The sequence below is a fragment of the Ctenopharyngodon idella genome, chromosome 12 (assembly GCF_019924925.1).
Source record: "Ctenopharyngodon idella isolate HZGC_01 chromosome 12, HZGC01, whole genome shotgun sequence".
Taxonomy (NCBI): Eukaryota; Metazoa; Chordata; class Actinopteri; order Cypriniformes; family Xenocyprididae; genus Ctenopharyngodon; species Ctenopharyngodon idella.
In genome coordinates, this window is record NC_067231.1 from 28,300,883 (window position 1) to 28,319,243 (window position 18,361).

General features: G+C 37.0%; 1 protein-coding gene and 1 long non-coding RNA gene across 2 annotated transcripts in view; both read right to left on the bottom strand.

The window, feature by feature from the left end:
- The window catches only part of LOC127523260 (uncharacterized), a 73,265-nt gene that overhangs the window by 29,567 nt on the left and 25,337 nt on the right, over positions 1-18,361 (bottom strand). The window lies entirely within an intron of this gene.
- Positions 15,983-17,072, bottom strand: LOC127523277 (uncharacterized). Its single transcript, XR_007932840.1, has 2 exons — positions 16,729-17,072; positions 15,983-16,594 (listed from the first exon to the last, which is right to left on the bottom strand). It is a non-coding gene; the product is annotated as an uncharacterized LOC127523277 (long non-coding RNA).

Sequence of the window (18,361 nt, forward strand, 5' to 3'; positions counted from 1 at the left end):
GTCATCCCTCCAAATGAAAGAAATACTGTCCAAAATCAGAGGCCTAATAAAGATTTTTGCAACCTTTTGTTATTCTCTGCCATGCATTGTTTTGACCATGTGTGACTTGTGTACCTGGACATACAATGATGATCAGTGATATAAATAGACAATTTATTTTGATACACAAACATTCATTATTTGGCATATATTCAGGTTGATCGGGAAACTTTTTCCCAGTCATCTCAATTGCAAAAAGTGTCCCAGTCAACCTAATGTTCATAAACATGCATGTTCTTCATGGGGTTTTAATTAGGGGCACATTTGGCCTCATGAAATTTTGAAAGAAAAAAAAACATTTTTAAACTATCTGTCAAAACATATATCACAAATCCTGGAATAAAGATGGAAATATGGCCTTGATTTGCTTTTGATTATAGATGCTTTGTATAATGTGTGATGGAGTGAACATATGATATTGTGTGAGACATTTAATGACATTTAATTTAATTTTGATTTTGTACAAAAAGATGGGCCATGGACTTGCCAACAACAAACTTTAGCTACTGTAGCAGTCCCTTAATATATGAAAATATGACACATAAGAAAGCTATTCTTAGATCAAAAAATTACATTTTTAGTCTTAAAGATTTTGATATTTTTACCACTCTTTGAATTTTAATGACTTTTTTTATTTACATAAAACTATTTTTATAACAACAAAACGTTATCTTTTTACAGACAGTGGCCATCAAAATAATTTGCACAAATGCATTTGCATTAAATACTATTCGAATGTCTGGAATCACTGTAGTTTTTTTTTTTTTTTTTTTTTCACAAGGATGAAGTTTATTCAACAAGGATTAATTAAAAAATTAAAAAAAAAAAAAAAAAAAGGAAAAACATTTCTAATGTTACAAAAGATTTCTATTTCAATAGTCTTCAAACTTCCTGTTAATCAACAGGCACTTTATCATGGTTTCCTGTTTTCAGCACTGATAATAGTAGCTAAGAATGTTTCTTGAGCAGCAAAGCAGCATATTAGAATTATTTCTGAAGGATCATGTGACACTGAAGACTGGAGTAACAGGAATAAACAGCCATTTAAAATATATTAAAATAGAAAACAAATCACAATATTACTGTTTTGCCCATTTTTGATCAAATAAATGCAACCATGGTAAGCTGTCACAGACACGCCAGGCTCCACCGCTCACCAATCACAGCACACAGACTCTCCAGAGTACTGATCACCTGCACCTGCACCTCATCATCACTGCAATCACCACCCGCTTAAAACCCACACACTCACACACAGTCTTCGTCCGGTCTCGTTTGCATTACGACTCATCTGTATGCTTACCTCAAGGACTCCAACCGAATTACTTACCTGTCTCCAGCGTCTCCTGTTCTCCTCGTGTGATTCCCATCTGTGTGTGAGTGTTCCTGGTCTCCGGTGTCTAGTTTCTCCAGCATCTTCTGAAACCACCCGTGTCTACCACCAACAAGGACAGTATCACTTCTCTGCATCGCACTTCATTCACCTGCACTACAGTTCACTCTTGCTGGTATCAAATAAACATATCTACCTGTTATATCTGCCTCGGTCCCTTCTGTACTGTAACATAAGCCTAATAATAAAGAATTTTATTAATCCTTTTGAAGAGCAATAGGCCTACATCATATCAAAATGAACAAGAACTTAAGAACACCAGAATAGCTAAGTCCTCAAAAACATTTACACAGGTTTATTTCAGTTGTTAAAGGCAGTAATGTACTTATGATAACAACTAATAAAATACCGAGTTTTAAAACATCGCAAAGGAAGAGCACAACGAGCTGAACTTATTGTAGACGATAGCTGAAGGTTGCTCTGCTGTTACACGAAGTATCTGTCATTGTTAAAGACGACTGCACAAATCGTGCATACTAATGAAAACATTATAAACTGTTTCCTAGAAGTAAACAACTGTAGATTAGGCATAAATCAGCCGCGACGCTGAGAATATAGTTACTTTTATGGAATAATCCACAAATATCTTGAGATACAACTAAAATGAACTAAAACTAAAATGCTTATTTATTATTATTATAACCATAGTGAAATCGTGCAAGCAATAAAAACCCGTCCTATGCGCCGTCAGCCTGTAAAAACGATTTATTTATATATTTAAAAATAAAACTGACCGGCCCACATTAAAAAAAAAAAAAAAAAAAAAAAAAAAAAAAATGGTCCGGCCCTCTGGCATTTGCAGAATTGCCCGATGGCCAAAACATACAATTGGCAGCTACCCAAGAGCATAGGGCTAGAACAAGAAAGTAATAGAGAGCTAAGCATATGTGAAAGTTCGGTGCTGAAGAAATAAAGAGGCTACACGCCAGTTCATGAATTATTTTTCACAGTGTTTATTTAATGAACACCACATGGTACCAGGAGTACACTGTCCTGTGATACAACGGAGATGGATGCTGTTAAACCACCGGAATCGTTGAAAATTTTCCAGGAATGTTGACAGCAGCTGGCGGACATTTTAGCAGCAATTCACGCTATACATGCAAGCTGTTGGTCTGGACGGCGAGACAGATTCACGGAAAATACAGAAAATAGCGTTGCTCTTGACTGTTGCTGGACCTCAGGCAATTGAAGTATACAATACTTTTACGGTCGCGGCCGCTGCCGACAGAGAAAAATATGATGAAGTCACGAAGAAATTTGACGAGCACTGCTCACCAAAGAAAAATGAAAGGTGCGTGTTTCGCTCACTTCATAAAATGAAAAGACAGCGTCAAAAAGCTGCACCAAAGGCAGTCGCAGATTCATTCTGCTGTAAAAGATGTGGCTCAAAGCATCAGCCTAAACAATGCCCACCATATGGAAAGCAATGTGCAAAATGCAAAGGTATGAACCACTTCGCTAAGCAGTGTTTTTCAAAGAATAAAACAAAGCCATCAACAAATGTGCATTAAGAGACAGAATTATCAGACACTTTCTTTGTGGGCATGATCAACGGTGACACAGAAAGTATTCAGCAAGAATATGAAACAAATTAAAGAAATGACTCTGATGTGAACTGTGTGTCTAAAGACAAATGGATTGTATCACTACAAGTCAATGGAGTTATTGTGCCGCTTAAACTTGATACAGGAGCGAAGGCCAGTCTCATAAGCACAAGTGACTTAAAGGAAATGAAAATTAAGCCCCGGATAAACAGAAACCCTGTGTCACTCAAAACCTACAACGGACAGGAAATAAAGACTCAAGGTGTGTGCAGACTCAGAGTATGTGTCAAGAACAAAACTCATCACCTGCTCTTTGTTGTAGTCCCAGATGATCATCAGTCTCTCCTTGGTGACAAAGCCTGCGAGGAATTAGGACTGGTAAAAAGAGTGTACTGCATCAATAGTCATGATGTAACAGCAACACAACAGGAAACTACAGATAACGTTGTTCGCAGATTTGATGATGTTTTCAAAGGAACTGGGAGCTCTACCATTCATTTACAAAATTCAGCTCAAAGAAGATGCTCACCCTGTAATACACGCTCCAAGAAGGGTTTCCGCGCCACACAAAGAAAAACTAAAAAAGGATAAAATGACAGCTCTAGGAGTAATTAAGAAAGTGGAGGAGCCTACACACTGGGTAAACTCAATGGTCTGTGTTAAGAAAAATGGTGATCTGAGAGTATGCATGGATCCACGAGACTTGAATGCAAACATAAAAAGGGAGCACTACCAGATTCCAAAGCGTGAGGAGATCACAAGTGAAATGACTGGTGCACGGTTCTTCAGCAAGTTGGATGCTTCGCAGGGATTCTGGCAGTTGAAGCTTCATGAAGACAGTACCAAATACTGCACGTTCAATACACCTTTTGGACGGTATTAATTTCTACGTCTACCCTTTGGAATAATTTCAGCCTCAGAAGTCTTTCATTGTGCCATGGAGCACATCATAGAAGGACTGGAGGGAGTTTGTGCATATGTCGATGACATAGTGGTTTGGGGATCTTCATTGCAGGAACACAATCAGAGACTTTTCCAGCTACTTCAAAGAGTTCAGAAATATGGACTCAAGTTAAACAGAGCTAAATGTCTGTTTGGTGTCACGGAAATGCAACCTTTCTAGGTGACAAGTTATCTGGACGTGGTGTTGAACCTGACAGAAGCAAAATTCAGGCAATTCTGGATATGCCGAGTCCAGTGGACAAAAAAGGTGTGCTGAGGATAATGGGAATGGTAAACTTCATTCCTAACCTCTCCGCAAAAACGGCAAGCCTCAGAGAACTGTTGACATAAAGAAACAAGTTCAAGTGGACAAGTAAACACGAGCAAGAATGGAAAATGCTCAAGTCAACACTGACAAAAGAACCAGTTCTCACCTACTTTGATTCCTCTAAGAGTATCAAAATTTCCACGGATGCCAGGCGTGCCTTTGGCACAGGGGACAGGGGGGTCAGAACCCCCGCAGTTTTAAAAAGACAGAAATTGACCCCCGCACATTTGATAAGGGCTGCTTAAGTCAGTATCAAACTAAAACAGTATCAAAAATAAAAGCTACAAACTAAAAAAAAAATTCTTTCAAATGAGACATTTTTCACGTTTCTGTGAGCTTTCGTTCGTAAATAATCAACTGTTTTGTCGCGAATGTGCAGAATAGGAAATGCCCTCTTGAAGAAACACGCAATCTCCAAACCATCGATCAAAGCGTGCTAAAGACATTTTCTGAGGACATGTCGATGGTATATAAATCATGCTCGAAAGTTAGCGTTCGCTGGGACATGTCAATCAAGCCAACCATCCATTCAGAAACCGAGAAATTTGACACAGGCTGATCTCTCACATTCAGTTCCGGTTGACGCACGAGCTGGCTCGACTTAAGTATTTGTGAGTTTTTGTGAGGATTTATAGTTTATGGACTGTTTTGATTTCGATAATCACAAAAACTGTGTGCATAAACAGTAATTTCTTTGTTTCAGTTTCTGTTGAAGATTAGTGAGCAGCAGCAGCTCCAGGAGGCAGCCGAATGATGCTGAGGTGATGCTCAACACAGGTGACAAAAAATGATGTACATATAAGGAATTATACAAACCTGGAGGATGTTCTAGATTGTAATAGGGTCTTGTGTCTCCTGAAAGAATAAAACTGATAAAAATCATAAAACGCCTCTTTTATTGTTTGTTTGTTTATTATAGCACAGACGAAATATAATATCACTTTCAGCAGTGTTTATGTATTTTCAAAGGGTTTTCTGTAAAATAACACTGCCATATTGGATATACAGGTGCTGGTCATATAATTAGAATATCGTGAAAAAGTTAATTTTTTTATTGTAAATTATTTTAAAAAATGAAACTTTCATATATTCTAGATTCCCTACATGTAAAGTAAAACATTTCAAAAGTTTTTTTTTGTAAATTTGTTGATTAGAGCGTACAGCTAATGAAAGTCCAAAATCCAGTATCTCAAAATATTAGAATATTTACATTTGAGTTTCATTAAATGACCATCCCTACAGTATAAAATCCGGGTATCTTTTGTTTTTTGAAACCACACTAATGGGGAAGACTGCTGACTTGGCAATGGTCCAGGAGACAATCATTGACACCCTCCACAAAGAGAGTAAGTCACAGAAGGTCATTACTGAATGGGGTGGCTGTTTACAGAGTGATGTATCAAAGCATATTAAATGCAAAGTTGACTGGAAGGAAGAAATTGGGTAGGCAAAGGTGCACAAGCAACAGGGATGACCGCAAGCTTGAGAATACTGTCAAGTAAAGCCGATTCAAACACTTGGGAGAGCTTCACAATGAGTAGAATGAAGCCGGAGTCAGCACATCAAGAGTCACCACACTCAGACATCTTCAGGAAAAGGACTACCAAGCCACTTCTGAACCAGAGACAACGTCAGAAGCATCTTACCTGGGCTAAGGAGAAAAAGAACTGGACAGTGAACAGTGGTCGAAAGTCCTCTTTTCAGATAAAAGTAAATTTTGCATTTCATGTTGAAATCATGGTCCCAGAGTCTGAAGGAAGACTGGAGAGGCACAGAATCCAAGCTGCTTGAAGTCTAGTGTGAAGTTTCTGAAGTCAATAATGATTTGGGGGGGGGGCGTGACGTCTGCTGGTGTTGGTCCATTGTGTTTTATCAAGTGCAAAGTCAATGCAGCCATCTTCCAGGAGATTTTGAAGCACTTTATGCTTCCATCTGCTGACAAGCTTTATGGAGATGCTGATTTCCTTTTCCAGCAGGACTTTAGCACCTGCCCACAGTGCAAAAACCACTTCCAAGTGGTTTGCTGATCATGATATTACTGTGCTTTATTGGCCAGCCAATATGCCTGACCTGAATCTATGGGATATTTTCAAGAGAAAGATGAGAAACAGTCGATCCAACAATATACAGATGATCTGAAGGCTCAATAGTGCCTCAGCAGTGCCACAGGCTGATCACTTCCAGGCCACACTTCACTGATGCAGTAATTTGTGCTAGGAGCAAGTCATTTGCTGTAATATGTCCTGCCGATCAAGTATTGAGTGCACAAAAGAACATACTTTAAAGAACTTGAACTTTTCTGTTTTGCAAATCCATTTTTTGATTGATTTTAGGAAATATTCTAATATTTTGAAATACCACTGTAAATGGTGTAGGGAGACTTTTTATTTAGGTATACTAAATACAATATATACTATAATTTTTTTTTTTAAATCATTTTTAGGAGTGTTTTATGTAACTTCAAAGGGCTTCCTGTAAAATGACACCAAGATTTCTGGACTGTATGTGGATTTAGAGGACTGTATGTGGGTATGGGAAGCTTTTCAATTTGGGTATGCCAAATCCAGGCAGAAATCCCCAAAATGGTCCCAGTACTTAGAAGGTTAATGATCAGGCAAGTTTAATATATGATGGTGATCTGATGGTGAACCTGAAGTGGTGGTCCGATATCTGGAAATCTGATCTTACTATGTGGGCTTTTGCTTACAATTTGGTCCCCCCCGCTTTGAAAATGTCTCCTGCACCCCTGACGGACACGTCAAAGGATGGTCTAGGCGCAGTCTTACTCCAAGCAGATGCTGACGGCTGGAAACCGATAGCCTATGCCTCTAGGACGATGACTCAATCTGAGTGCAGATATGCTCAGATCGAAAGAGAATGCCTCGGACTTGTCTTTGGATTTGAGAAATTTCACAGCTATGTCTATGGTTTACCATCGTTCATTGCAGAAACGGATCATAAGCCTTTAATTGCGATCATCAGAAAAAGTCTGAATGAGATGTCTCCACGCATTCAGCATCTAATGATGAGACTGCAACGGTATGACTTTTAATTAGTCTACACTCCAGGGAAATACATAGTCCTAGCTGATGCATCTCGTGCACCATTAACACGCAAATCTTCAGATGTGAGTTCCACGGAAGATGATGTGAAAGTGCATGTAAATCTTGTTGTTGAATCTCTTCCAGTGTCTGATCAGAAGCTCAAGCAGAGAGCTGAGGAGACAGCGAAAGATCCAGTTCTCCAGGCTGTAATTGAAAATCTGAACAATGACTGGGTCAAAAGTTCCTGCTCACAATTTTACAATGTCAGAGCTGAGCTCAGTGTGGCAGATGGTATTCTTCTGAGATGAGGCAGAATTGTTGTTCCACAAGTGCTGAGATAAGAGATGCTTTCCAGGATACATGAAGGACATCTTGGAATGGAGAAATGTAAAAGGAGATCCAGGGATTCAGTCTATTGGCCTGGAATAAATTCCGACATTGAAAAAATGCTCAGTACTTGTGAAGTTTGTCTGAAACATCAAAGCAAGCAAGCAAGAGAACCCATGATCACAACAGACTTACCTGAGTATCCTTGGCAGAAAGTGGGTACCGATCTGTTTCATTTCCATGGTAAAGAATACTTGCTGGTAGTGGATTACTTCTCTAGTTTTCCAGAAATAGCTCTGCTGTCTAACTCCTCAAGTGCATGTGTGATACAGCAGATGAAGTCTACACACCAGTTCATTAATTATTTTTCAGAGTGTTTATTTAATGAACACCACATACAGTAGGCTATAATCAGTCTCCAAATCCAAAAATAGTGCCTGTGGGTTTGCAGAAGTTCTACTCAGAAATGACTGAATTATTTATATTCTATACATGCTTTTATTAATAAATATGTCTCTACTTTTATCTGTAGGGTGATTTTACTTTTTGGAATATATTTCCTTTATGGAATAATTAATTATAAATACAGTAACTCCAACTCATTCCTCAGAATGTGGAAAACTATTCCCAAAATCTAACTAAAATCTATATGCTTAAAATAATTCTATTTCTATCCAACATTTAACAAAAATGCCTAAAGATTTCCTGCAGAATAAGTTTAGTTCACTTATTTTACACAAATAAATAAGGCACACATACTGATCAGCTGTGTGTCTCTTCAAAATCAGTATTGAAGACATCCTTTAAAAGTCAGATCATCTTCTGCTGTGTCTTGTTAAGATGTTCTTGATACGTTCTGGCTGAATTTCTCTGAAAAGATGCATTAAACATAAACCATTTAAATCATAAATACAATATCAGACTGCAGACAGTGAGATTCTCCATCACATCACAATATGATTCTTCTGCTGACAATCTGATAAAATTGATTTTCTGACACATACATGTGAAATTGATATCTGTGCAATCTCTAAAAAACACTCATACGTTTATTTGGAAATCATGATCATACATCAGTTTCCTGCGGGCAATGAAAGGGCAGACAAGTTGGCAAAAATGGCAACTAAAAAGGAAAATGTTGAAATCAATATTAAGTTATCTAAATCAGAGGGAAAGAGCATAGTGTGGAAAGAAATAATGGACAAATGGCAGCAGCAGTGGCAGAATGAAACAAAAGGAAGACATTTATATTCAATACAAAGCAGAGTGGGTGTGTCAAGAGATAATGGTATGAGTAGGAGAGAACAAGTCATTTTAAGCAGAATAAGAATGGGGCATAGCAATCTTAATGACACTTTACATATTATGGGGAAACACCCAACAGGAATGTGCACACAATGTCTGGAGTATGTGACGGTTGAGCATGTTTCAATATCTTGTAGGAGGTTTATTCAAGAAAGACAAGAAATGATGACCCAGTTACAGAGTTTAGGACGGGTAGAGGGAAGTGTTAAAAGTATTTTAGAGTGTGCAGAGAAACAAAAAGGCAGGAAATATTTATTAGGTTTTTTAAAAGAAACTGGATTGGAGAAGAGAATATAGTATAAAGGGAATTTAATACAGTAGGTGGCAGTAATGCAACAAATTGGATGCCAGCTGCCGTAAAAACCCAAAGAAGAAGAAGATTAGCAGGTAATTGTGAATGGCAGATGTTTGATTTATGAGATGATGTCATGATTGACTGTACTCAAGTAAAAGTACAAGTACTTATAGAAATATTTACTCAAGTAAAAGTGAAAGTAATAATCTTAATAGTTACTCGAGTAAGAGCAAAAAAGTATCCAATGAAAAAACTACTCAAGCTAGTTACTAGTTACTTTGGGTATATATACACAGACCTTTTTGAAGGATATTGGTTTACTTATGGCCTTTCTGTGCAGCTTAACTGAGACTTGAGAGTTTGTAGACGTTTAAGAGGCTGTTGTGTCCACCTTGATTTATTGCAATATTGAGGTGTTCAGTTTTATTTTGATTTTAGAAAATAAACATGATTTCTCATCTTACAAATCAATTGTTTCTTATTTTCACTGACATGTCTCTTTGGTGTCGTGCATCTAGTGCATCTCTGAGCCTACATTCAGTATGAGTAAAATTCTCGAGTACTGTTAAAATCAAGTGGTGACTTGTAACTTGTAATGTCATTTTCGATGGAAGGTAATTTACTCAAGTATGGTTTTCAGGTACTCTTTACACCTCTGGACATACCATTGATCTTGTTCTATTTTCTGGCCTTTCAGTATGTAAACTGATATTAAGGAAAGCTGTCTATGTTTATCACATTTAATGTAATACTTCCATATTTGCCTCCAAGCGATTGGGATGATGTGCATTATTCTTGTGTGATTGTAAAGGAATTTTCTAATGCCTATACAGAGTCCTTAGCAAGAATTGTATTGGAAGCTCCATCGCATAATCATACAACAGAGGAAATTATTTTGTTGTTTAATAAGACTTACAAATATTCTAGACTCACTTGCACCACTAAAATCAATGGTTTCAATGGAATCAGCTCACGTCCATGGTTTGACAATCATACCGTGCTCTCAGGCAGGAGTGCCATAAAGCAGAATGTGTGCATGTGTGATACAGCAGATGAAGTCAATCTTTGCCAGGCATGGCATTCCTCTTGTAATAGTGTGTGACAACGGTCCGTGCTACAATTTAAAGGAATTTCACGACTTTGCTGCTCATTATGATTTCAAACACGTGACTTCGAGTCCCCATCATGCTCAGTCTAACGGGAAGGCAGAGAAAGGAATGCATATTGTGAAGCAGTTACTCAAGAAAGCATCAGAAGGCAAGTCAGATCCATATCTAGCTCTTCTGAGCTATCGAGCAACACCTCTGGAACATGGTGCATCTCCTGCAGAGCTCCTAATGAATCGCAAAATAAGAACAACGCTTCCCTACGGGATTGCACGAAACAAGACCTGATCAGTGCGACAATTGGGCAGAAACAGAAAGCTCTCCAAATCAGACAAACTATGACAAACAAACCAAAATGCTGAAAGTGCTATCAAGGAATGACATTGTGAGAGTGGAAGATACCAACTGCTGGGACAAGAAAGCTGTTGTTTTGGAAGAAGAGTAGGAGAAGAGAAGGAGAAATCGCAGAAGTCTCCTTAAGACGCAAGAAACAAGCCAAATACTGACTGACAAGAAAGTAGTAGTTCTGGTCTCACCTGCAGATGTAGCACCACCAAGCATTCAGTCCTCTTCGTCTTCTTCCGCTTCCCTGGACAATGATCATTCTGCAGAAACAAATGACCTTCCTATACTAAGAAGATCATCACGTGTCATAAAGAAACCTGATCGACCTAAACTGATCGACTCTGCTCAGTTACATTTGAAATGTACTAAACAAAGGCATTGTTTTGAAATTTTAAATGGATAATTTTGTGTTATATTGCCTCTGTTGTTTTATGCACTTCAATTTATATTTTCTAAAGGAAAGGGGATGTGGTGATTAGTTGTTGTTATCAATTGTTGTTCTTATTATTGTCGTCTAGACGGCAGTAGTACCAAACATACAATTGGCAGCTACCCAAGAGCATAGGGCTAGAACAAGAAAGTAATGGAGAGCTAAGCATATGTGAAAGTTTGCTGCTGAAGAAATGAAGAGTGTTTATTTAATGAACACCACATACAGTAGGCTATAATCAGTCACCAAATCCAAAAATAGTGCCTGTGGGTTTGCAGAAGTTCTACTCAGAAATGACTGTATTATTTATATTCTATACATGCTTTTATTAATAAATATGTCTCTACTTTTATCTGTAGGGTGATTTTACTTTTTGGAATATATTTCTTTTATGGAATAATTAATTATAAATACAGTAACTCCAACTCATTCCTCAGAATGTGGAAAACTATTCCCCAAATCTAACTAAAATCTATATGCGTAAAATAATTCTATTTCTATCCAACATTTAACAAAAATGCCTAAAGATTTCCTGCAGAATAAGTAAATCTCTAAAAAGATGCATTAAACATAAACCATTTAAATCATAAACACAATATCAGGCTGCAGACAGTGAGATTCTCCATCACATCACAATATGATTCTTCTGCTGACAATCTGATAAAAATGATTTTCTGACACATGTGAAATTGATATCTGTGCAATCTCTAAAAAACACTCATACGTTTATTTGGAAATCATGATCATACATCAGTTTCCTTCTTCAACTTTAAACACTAAAATCATTTATTAGTAGCTGATTTAAAGTTATGAATATGATGATAAGAAACTGAAGAGCAGTTTTCTGTATATAAGTCATCTGGAAGAGTAATTCAATAATTATAATTCAATTCAATAACTTGCTCGTCAGAAACTTTAACAAGATTTTTTCTCAGGTGGGCTCTGTTAACAGATTTTACTGTTAGTAGACTAAAATAGATGCACATTTGCAAACATTTATTGAGTTATTATATTATATTAATGTCACTATTTAGAAACTCTTCTATGATCAATATTTGAACACTTTCTTGGACATGAAGGATCCTACATCATTTATTTCTGTGGCTTGATGTTAAGGATATTTTTGACAAGTGATGGAAGAGCAGTTTCCATTTTTATAGTAATTCAGTACAATAAACAATGATCAATTATCATGGATATGGTACACAGTACCTGTATTAACATGAACATAAAGTTAGTAGTCTGGTTTAAGTCCTTATGTGATTTTAAGTTTTACTTTCCCTATTGAGTAGATTCAGCTTACCTTTGTACACAGTGAAACTGACTGTCTGCTGCCCTTCCCATCACTTGGAGAAGGAATTTGTACAACTCATTGATTCATTTGACCTCCTTCAACATATTAATAGTCCTACACACGAACATGGACATACCCAGAGGTGTAAAGTATTTGAGTAAATGTAATTAGTTACTGTACATAAGTATCTTTCTGGCTACTTTGTAGTTGTACTGAGTATCAAATATATTAACAACTTTTACTCTTTACTTGACTACATTTTTGAATAAGTAAATGTACTTTTTATGCCGCTACATTTGTGATGAGTAATGCAATAATATTTTGCATAGACCCAACTTTTTCTGCAGCAGTTTGTTTCTGCTATAAAGCGATATTGCCATCTTCAGGGCATTGAAGGTATTACATCTTGTGCGTTTTGCCCTTACCTAAACTTGCTAGCAAGGCTAGGCCTACTTAAAGGGATAGTTCACCCAAAAATTAAAATTTGATGTTTATCTGCTTACCCCCAGGGCATCCAAGATGTAGGTGAGTTTGTTTCTTCAGTAGAACACAAAAGATGATTTTTAACAACCGTTGCGGTCTGTCAGTCATATAATGTATGTCAATGGGAACACAATCTATAAGAGTAAAAAAAAAACATGCACAGACAAATCCAAATTAAACCCTGCAGCTTGTGACGACACATTGATGTCCAAAGACATGAAACGATCAGTTTGTGCGAGAAACCGAACAGTATTTATATCATTTTACCTCTAATACACCACTATGTCCAACTGCGTGCCGCATCCGGTTAGTGAGATCTGAACACGTTTTAATGACGGAAGTGATGTCTTGCGCTTATACTTCAATGAGTGCGAGACATCACTTCCGTTGTCAGAGCGCGATCAGACCTCACCGATCGTTTCGCGTCTTAGGACATCAATGTGTCGTCACGAGCCGCAGGGTTTAATTTGGATTTGTCTAAGCAAGTTTTATTTACTCTTTTAAAAGAAGTTCCCATTGACACCAATTATACGGCTGACAGACGGCAACGGTTGTTGTTAAAAATCATCATTTGTGTTCTACTGAAGAAACAAAGTCACCTACATCTTGGATGCGCTGGGGGTAAGCAGATAAACATCAAATTTTCATTTTTGGGTGAACTATCCCTTTAAGAACTGCCGGTCTGCCTATCAGTATTACTAAAACTGCTACTAAAATTAAACCCCACCCATGAAAGAACCCTGTCATTGCAAAATCTCTCCCTCATCAAAGGTAAACCGGTTGTTAATGGATTTCATCACCTATGTGTCAAATATGAATGAAGTTTGTCTAATATTTTCCATCATTACAAACAATACAAGCCACAACTGTTGTTCCCGATTAGGCCTACGTGCAATTTTCATTATTCTGATTATTCGTTTATTTTTATCGCAATCATTTACACAGCGCAATACACAGCACAAATTATGAATTCACATACAGTTGTTAATAACTGCAGCAGTGAAAGCAACCTTAGATCCAGGACCTTCCTCTGCTTTGACTTGTTGAGATGTTCTTTATATGTCCCAGCTGAATATCCAGCTGGAAAGCTGCATTTGAAATTCTTTGATCCACAAACTTCAACTGATAGACTTTACAGATTAACTCCATTTGGCTTGGACTCAGACCAAATCTGATATGACTGACATGTGTTTACTTTTTCCCAGTCTCACCTCTACATACACACTGAGTGGTTAAACTGGTTCAAGTACGAATGCAGTTTGTATTAAATTTTCCATCGTTACAAACAATACAAGACATCACCATTGTGCGTCAAATCAGGTGCTTCCCATGATGCTTTAGGGAGATTTTCACTGTAAACATGGATTTGAAATGGCAAATTTTAATTACTTCTGACTGTCTCGCCCATCTTTTTCAATTTTTTCGCCCACACTGATTTCAAACTTGACATGGAATCAGTCCAAGCATAAAAGCCTGTTGGCTGATAAATAATAATGAGTATGAAAATGAAAATAGTCTCTAGACCAGGAACAAAGTGAAAGAATAAAGAAAAAGAGTAAACAAAAAGAAAAAAGAAAAAATATTGTGTTGGTCCCACTTTTGCTGCCAAAACAGCCCTGACCCGTCGAGGCATGGACTCCACTAGACTCCTGAAGGTGTGCTGTGGTATCTGCACCAAGATGTTAGCAGCAGATCCTTTAAGTCCTGTAAGTTGTGAGGTGGAGCCTCCTTGGATCGGACTTGTTTGTTCAGCACATCCCACAGATGCTCGATTGGATTGAGATCTGGGGAATTTGGAGGCCAAGTCAACACCTCAAACTTGTTGTTGTGCTCCTCAAACCATTCCTGAACCATTTTTGCTTTGTGGCAGGGCGCATTATCCTGCTGAAAGAGGCCACAGCCACCAGGAAATACAGTTCCCATGAAAGGGTCTACATGGTCTGCAACAATGCTTAGTGGTATGCGTCAAAGTAACATCCTCTACTGCTCTTTGTTGTGCTTTTCCTCTTTTTATTTTCTTGACTAATTTCTAATTTTTAAAATAAAAAAAGGAAAAGCACAACAAAGAGCACACACTTCGTGTCTGGACAGACCCAAGGTTTCCCAGCAGAACATTGCCCAAAGCATCACACTGCCTCCGCCGGCTTGCCTTCTTCCCATAGTGCATCCTGGTGCCATGTGTTCCCCAGGTAAGTGATGTAAAAGAAAACGTGATTCATTAGACCAGGCCACCTTCCTCCATTGCTCCGTGGTCCAGTTCTGATGCTCACATGCCCACTGTTGGTGCTTTCGGTGGTGGACAGGGGTCAGCATGGGCACCCTGACTGGTCTGCGCCTATGCAGCCCCATACACAACAAACTGTGATGCTCTGTGTATTCTGACACCTTTCTATCAGAACCAGCATTAACTTTTTGAGCAATTTGAGCTACAGTTGCTCGTCTGTTGGATCGGACCACACGGGCCAGCCTTCGCCGGTTCACCACTGTTCCTTCCTTGGAGCACTTTTGATAGATACTGACCACTGCAGACCGGGAACACCCCACAAGAGCTGCAGTTTTGGAGATGCTCTGACCCAGTCGTCTAGCCTTCACAATTTGTCCCTTGACAAACTCTCTCAAATCCTTACGCTTTCCCATTTTTCCTGCTTCTAACACATCAACTTTGAGGACAAAATGTTCACTTGCTGCCTAATATATCCCAACCACTAACAGGTGCTGTGATGAAGAGATGATCAGTGTTATTCACTTCATCTGTCAGTGCTCATAATGGTATGCCTGATCGGTGTATATATATATATATATATATATATATATATAATATATACATACATATACTGTATATGTATATGACTCGGCTAGAATGTATTGCAACAGTTGTGTTGTAATCATAAACCTTGTTTGTTGTGAACTCTACTGACTACTACATTAGATTTTAAGGTAAAGCATGATTTGTCATGTACTGAGCTCTTTTTCTCACTTTCTCCGAACTGTAATTCCTTCCTCGAATTAAAAACGAAACTCACCCTCTTTACTGGTTTCACTGGTATACCATGTGATGATGAAATGAGGTTCAAGATAATCATCTTTAGAGAACAACACAAGTGTTTCTTCATTCCATTGCTTTTTAATACAACACATTGTGCAACACAACACCATTTACATCATTGCAAAATTGTATGTGTAGAATAATAACAGTAAAAAATCATTTCCATTCTATTACCACTTACCAAATACAAAATTAACATTATATACATAACTTGAATGTCAGAACAATAAAAAAAAAAGAGCAAAAGCAAACACTGTTTGGTTTTTGCTGCTTTAGTCTCTTAATGTTCACACAGGCACAAGATCATTAAAGCCAAATATATACACTGATCAATGAGATTAATAATATATTATTTCATTGAAATCAATATAAAAACAGAAACGGGGTTTTAACAGATATTAATGTATGTACAGATAAAGTTTATGGAGTTCTTATAAAGTTTGTCTTTCATGATCTTCACATGAAAATCAAACAAAACTGGGTCAGTGATATTAGACTACATTTACTGCACAATTTTCTTGGCTGTTGTTCAGAAACATCCTTTTCTGTTTGTACTTTTGTTTCATTTTGTAAATGATTGTCATGATGACGATGATAAGACTGCTTACAACAGCAGCGATGACAGCAACTTTAAATCCACAACCTTTTGATTCATCCAACAGAAGTTTTTCTGTAAAGGTAAATTTAATTTTTTTATGACATTGTTTAAAATCATTTATTCACAGGTGATTTTTAATATGATAAATATGCTGACAAGAGACTAAAAATAAAATCAATAACTACAGGCGTAATAGAATACAATACCATTATCAGGAACTTCACGGTTCTCTGGAGATCCAATGGGCTCTGTGAACAGATTTTAAACCATGTTAGTAGATTAAAAAATTAAAGTTTCAAACATTTATTAAAGTTTATACTACAGGTTTGTTATTGTTTTATTTCAAGACATTCATTCATCAACCAATCAGAATCAAGCATTCAACAGTCTTGTGGTATACTAGAATGTAAAATCTTTCTTAACAGGAGCTTCAGTAACAGTTTCAGTTTTAATGGACTCTGTTAACAGATTATAATCCACTGTTAGTAGATTGAAAAAATAAATGGACAGTTGCAAACATCTATTGAACTATAAACATCAGTATTATATACTGTACCTGTTATGTTCACAGTGAATTCTGTTCTTTTTGTTCCACATGTTGTTTGCACAAAGAATCTGACTTTTCCTGTCATTGCTGTAGTTGGAGTGTATCTGCATGTGAAGCTGTTTCTCTGTTCACAGGAGCCCTCAGGAAGATCTTCTCTACAGATTGTTGAGTCTTTATATTTCTCAGAGTGTAGAAACTTATACATTGTAATGCAGCATTCAGAGCACTTCAGAGAGACACTGCAGGTGAGAGTTACTTCTTCACCCACAGTTCCAGTCACATTCCTCACAGCTTACACTGCAGACATCTGAAAAATAACAATGTATATCATTTAATACAGCCACTGAATAATAAAAATATCTGCAGTTGTTTTAATAAGAAATTCAGATTCACATCCACTTAATATAGTGCATCTTTATTCATTTTTTATATACTGCATTTGAATCAAATTTTACCAAAACATTTTTCATAATCTTAGATTTAGTCCCTCGCACTCTTTCAAGTGAAAGTTTATTCTCTTACCACCATCAGCTCGACAGACAGCAGTAAAAGTCCAAACCAGAATGAGCAGTTGTACAGAATTTACAGCATTCATGGTTTTGATTCTGTAATAGAAAAACATGACAATTTAAATCAGAAGTAAAACTTAACCAACTAGGAATAATAAGGAAGTACTTGAGATTAAAGATAGAGATGATTTACTGAAAGCTCATTGGAATTCTAAATTTAAATGTTTTGTGGGATTATTAGGAAACGAGAATTCTAAAAAAAATAAATAAAGTGTATGGACTACTTTTATGTTTATTTACTAAAGTAGTTTAAAATGACATAAAATGTTTCAAGAAACACCAACATCTTCTAATGCATATTTAGATGATTTATATTTGATCGAGAGAAGAAGAAAAATAATGTTAATCGCACAGTAAAAAAGCTTTAGGCTTACTTCAAATCTGAGAAACCCGCAGAAACTGAACGTGACGATATAAAAAAAACTTGCATTGCTTAATTGGCTGAACGCAAAAATAATGTAATTCTGCTGGAAACACTGCAACATTAATCAGACAAAATTATCATAAAAAAAGAGTAAATATTCATGCATTTGCAAAATGTGTAAAAACAGCATGCATGTACTGAATTTTCCTGTGGATGATTATGAATTAATAGATATAAATTATATTATTTTCCTGTTGAGAGAAAGAGAGTTATTCTCACCTCTGGTCTGTATGTCTTCACCGTCTGAGTTCATTCCACTCTGAGACTCTTATCCTTACTAGGTTTCAGGATGACTCTCA